The following is a 5584-nucleotide window of genomic DNA, read 5'->3' on the forward strand; positions in this document are numbered from 1 at the left end:
TGACTGTGTCACCAAGGTCCAAGCAATGTTACCAAGGCCAAAAGTGACAGTTGGTATGTCAACTTGGATTTAAACCCAAACTTTTATCAGTGTATTACTGCCTTTCCTTTATTAGGACTTACATCACCTTAAAAGTGCAATGCATGGAAGCTCGGCCTTTTATTTCAAAGAGATAGGATGATATGTTTGTTTCATAAGGCCATAATTTATAGGGCTATTAAGAAATGACTTCAGTCTACACATGATTTTAAATGTGTGAGAACCACTGACATAGATAATAGCAACCTTAACAATGAAACCTTGTACTATTAATATTATATTATTATTTTTTTGAGGAGTCACATGTGTAGCAAACAGGATGTAACCGGACATGTTCGGTAAGCTGTTGCTAACCCAAAGTCCAAAAGGGATTAAATTCTCATTATTACTCACTATTAGTCCCTAAATATCTGTGTATGTACAGTTTCTCAGTTTCTTCAGTTTGGCAGGAAGTTTTAAAGAACCAAACAGCATGCCCTTCCGTCCCTGGCATATTCATAAGCTATTTTGGGGTGAGTCATCGGAATTCTGTGGTTTGTATATCCTGGAGGGGAAGAGGAGACACTGTATCGTTAGTTGAAAGCAGCTAGTTGGAAAAAAATAGTTCTTTGATAAAATTTCAACATTAGATAAAAAAAAATGTTGTGGAAGGATCTTTCTATTGTTAAGAATTAGCTCCTAGTCACATCTCTGGGAATAAATAAATTCCTCAGCCTGGCATGTGCGTTTTCTCACCTAGAAACAATGCACACATAGCCTGATCTGGCATTTACTTGAGGGTTGTTCACAGAATAAACATGAATTTAATAACTCTTTTATCCCTGGAGTCTCAGCCCTCTAATATCAAAGTAATACTCTCAGTGGGATAAAGTTGTAGATACATGAAAACAAAAATACAAAGTCAAATGTTTAAGGTCAGTTGAACGATAACACTAATATTATAATTGTGGATTATAATTTAAATATTACAAATGTAAAAAGTAAATGGATAAGAATCAGTCTTTCTCCTAGTAACTATAAGGGAGCCTCAGAGGAAATTCCAATCCTTTATCCAGTCCAGGGCTGGAGCGATAGCACAGCGGGTAGGGCGTTCGCCTTACAAGCGGCCAACATGGCCAACCCGAGTTCGATTCCTCCGCCCCTCTCGGAGAGCCCGGCAAGCTACCGAGAGTATTCGATATGCCAGACACAGTAACAACAAAGTCTCCAATGGAGACGTTACTGGGCCCACTCGAGCAAATCGATGATCAACGGGAGGGCCTATCCAGTCCAATTCTGTTTGGGAAAATCAACTGATTATCGATGGAAGAAGGAAGAACATACAAATTAGTTGGGTACTTTTGGGTTTTAGCAGCCATATGCTGCTTTGACACTGCCAAAATTCTGATGAACACTTCTTAGATCTGGAGAAAATAGTACTTCAGTAGTTGAAGTGGGCCTATAGTGTACAGTATTCATGGTCCTTGTTGGAAAGGGGTGTGATTAAAGGTAATAGTCACATTTGCCAGCATGTTAAGGCACAGCTACCCCTTGATTATAATAACCTGGTTGGTAAGTGAGGCCAGAGTTGTGATGGACAACTACAAGTTCATTCTCATATGGAAAAAGTTAAAATAATACCCATATTTTTTGAAGTATAGAGTCACTACTCTTTGGTCCCTAAAATGGTTTTAGATAGAATAAGAATAGATAGTTCAGAGTATAAAATGCATAATGAGTTAAATGCTCTCTCTTTCATTCTTCCTCAATGTTCTAACTATGTCAGATAGGGAGTTCCAGTTTGATATTAGTGAAATTTGATCTCTTTTCAGAGCAGACTACCACATCTCCTTAGATTCAAATGGCTACTCATAGCTCTTCTTTGTATAGTTACATTTTATTTGTGACAAATGAAATTAATTTTTTACAGGGTAGGTATTTAGTGTATTTATATTAAAAGCTGGCAGATTTAAACTATATAGGTAAATAATGACAAGTGGCAAGCTGAGTAGAGCTGAATAGCCCATACCCTGCTAGCCCAAGACCCGTAACCCTGTACATGAAACTTTATAAGCTTGGTGATTAAAAGGCAGGTTCTTTCAGAAATGAAAACAGAAAGCACAGTTTGCTTACGCCCTACCTCCTCAGAAGTCCTCCTCAAAGTGTAGACAACAGACCAGTGATGGTCTGTGGAGTCTTTGTCCACCTAGAAGGAAATAACCATTTGGAAATTTTTATATCCTATTGACATTTATTTGACATACAGTCACATGAAATGTTTTCTCTAGTAATATTTTGAATGTCTTTTACAAAAGCATCTGTCTGGAATTGCGAAAATAAATGAGAGTGGGACCAGAGCAATGGCATAGCTGGGAGGGCATTAGCCTTCCTGCACAACCTGATTCCTCGTGCCCAGTATAGTCCCCTGAGCACTACAGGAGTGATCCTTGAGCACAGAGCCAGGAATAAGCCCTGAGTACCATCAAGTATGGCCCCCAAATAAAACAAAACAAAACAAACAAACAAACAAAAAGAGAGTGTGGAAGCAAAATGTAGAGCATTGTTTCTCAGCCCTTTCTGAGTTTGACCTCCTACTGAGCTTCATTTCTGTGGCCCCCTGTCCTAGGTTGGTCCTTTATTCTTGTGCTGTGGTCCTCCATGTCATGCTGTCACCCTCCCTCGTTTATGTGATTTTTTACCTTTGCCTCCTTTAGAATCTCCTGAAGGTCCACAGGGAGATATTTGGTCCCTGTTTGAGAAATGCTGATGTAGAGCATCTGTTTAAGACCACGTCATAACCCAGAAAAATGGCAGTCTAAGCAGTTATGATAAGTATATGCTATTTATTTATTATTTATTTATTTATTTATTTATTCTGTCACTGTCTGTCACTGTCCTCCCGTTGTTCATCGATTTGCTCAAACGGGCCCAGTAATGTCTCCATTGGAGACTTTGTTGTTACTGTGTTTGGCATATCGAATACGTTACGGGTAGCTTGCCAGGCTCTGCCGTGCGGGCGAGATACTCTCGGTATCTTGCCGGGCTCTCCGAGAGGGGCAGAGGAATCGAACTCGGGCTGCATGCAAGGCAAATGCCCTACCGCTGTGCTATCACTCCAGCCCTAGATAATAAAATGAAAATGAAAGGCCAATATGGTAAGTACATTTATAAAGATTAATAGGACTGTTCCAGTCTTTCAGTGATTGTGTATCAAAAATTTTGCACAATATCTAGCATAGAGTAAGTTCTCTAAACATTTTTTGAATAAATGGATTAATGAATGAATGAGCTATTGTGTTTGGCTCTCAGGTCTAGTACACCTATAAGAGGCATGTTCTATTGCAGTGCATCACAATTTATATTTTCATTTATCTCATAACACACTACAGTTACTTTTATTCTGACTTTATAAATCCAAATTATTTGCTAAGCATTAATTAGGTTTGTACTTGAACTCTGATAAGATAAATTTAAGTTAAAGTAATTTTAAACTCTGGACTGTATCTCCCAACAGAAAGGCTATACTGGAGTGTTTCAGTTACAAATTACTTCACTATCTCAGATGATCAACCTAAGAACAAAATGTTCTTTTTCTTTTCACATGTGCCCCAAAAGGTTTAATATTGAGTTTTAGCCAGTAGAGTCATTTTAACTCAGACATCCATAGTAATCACAACAGGGAATGTGGCAAATCACATCCCACTTGACTTCAGTTCAGAGTTGTTGCTGTGTTAAAGTAATAAACATGTTTAATATCATTGGGAGGGGAAAGACAATCTTACCATGTACCAGAAAAGTGTGAAACTGGTACTAACGACTTGCATTTAAACCCACATATTGTGAATGATATTAATTAGACTTATTCCCTCTTTGCTTGACTATCTGTGACTGTATTATTGTAATTGAATCTCTGCACTTTCAGCTCTCTGGACTAAATCTTGAATATCTGGCCCATAAATACAGGCCTATTTGTATCCCTCTACCTTAGCATTTTTTTCTTATTTACTTAGCAGCTGTTTTTGTTTCCTTCTGTAATATCAATAGGCAACTCTGTCAGAGAGTACCTATTTCTTTGATTAAAAAATGTTCTCCACCTTCTAAAGTTTATTGCTGAACACAATTTTCCAGAAGAAGACAGGTGATTGATTGGTTGCAAAGTCATTCATAGGGAGAGTTCTTGTAATAAAATTTTAAAATGACTGTGAATGAAAGCTTCTAATAAATAATTCTATGAGACTTATTATACTGAGTCATCTTCTGTGAGACTGATCAATTCTGAGAAAACTGAGCAAATGTTGTTTTTACCCCCACAAATCTGAAGACAAGTCCTAGATCCTATAATGTATAGATCTTACATTATTTTTCCCTTCCTTCATTTTACTCTCTCTTGTCTCTCCTTCCTTCCTTCCTTCCTTCCTTCCTTCCTTCCTTCCTTCCTTCCTTCCTTCCTTCCTTCCTTCCTTCCTTCCTGCCTGCCTTCCTGCCTGCCTTCCTGCCTTCCTGCCTTCCTGACTTCTCCTTTTTTCCCTTCCTTTTTCCTTTATTTCCTCCCTCCTCCTTTTCCTTTCACTTTCCTTCCTCTCTCTTACCTTTTCCCCTCTCTCTTACCTCCTCTTCCCCTTCCTTCATCAATCTATGTATCTAGATGGGTCTAGAAAGGATATTTCTGAAGAGCACAAAATTTAAATTTCTAATGGAAAGGAAAACTTTGTGACAAAGAAAAATTGTGTTATATTATACACAAATTTCTCACAAGTTTAGCAGGAAAGAAAGGATTTGCATGAAAAAGGGGATTTCTTTGCAGTTACTCTTAGCATAATTTGATCTTGAGGTGGGCTAAATCCAACAACATATTTGAAATGCCCTTGATTTTATTTTCAAAATTTATTAATAAATATTTATAACTCCCACTGTTAAAAGTGACAGAAGAAAGGAGAGGGTTTTTAAATTTGTTTGTTTGATATTTGGGTTATTCCCCAGCTATGTTCAGGGTTTACTCTTGGCTTCAAGTATCACTCCTTGTGGTGCTGTGGAGGAGGTGAGGGAGGCACCATATATGTTGCTAGGGATTGAACCTGAGTTGATAGGTGCAAGGAAAGTACTTTATCCCTGTACTATGTGTCCAACCCAAGAATTACAGGTTTAAGACTTCTAAATGGGATCAGGATAAGCGGTCAAATCATATTACTGTGTTTGTCTCAAGCGACTTTTAGGAGGTTTTCAGTCAGCAGCCTGTATTGAACATATTAGCAGAATGACTTCCTGAACTATGCAAGATTACACTGAAAGATAAAAGCGAATCAACTTACTGAAGAGGGAGAAGTGGGAGGGCTTTTTTTCCTTATTCCTTAGTCAGCTGTTGCACATCTCAACATGTAGGTATTCATTAATTAACCTCTCATTTTAGAGGTAGCTGTAGATGACATATCTCATAAAAGCTAACAAGGAGATGCTTTTGATAAGGTGGCAAATTATTAAAGAAATAACCAGTTGATTTATGACTTACTGGAATATATTTTACTGTGAAAGATGAACCTCCATTTTTGTTTTGCAGATGTTAATATCT

The sequence above is a fragment of the Sorex fumeus genome, unplaced genomic scaffold (genome assembly GCF_029834395.1).
Source record: "Sorex fumeus unplaced genomic scaffold, SorFum_2.1 ptg000034l, whole genome shotgun sequence".
NCBI classification, from domain to species: Eukaryota; Metazoa; Chordata; class Mammalia; order Eulipotyphla; family Soricidae; genus Sorex; species Sorex fumeus.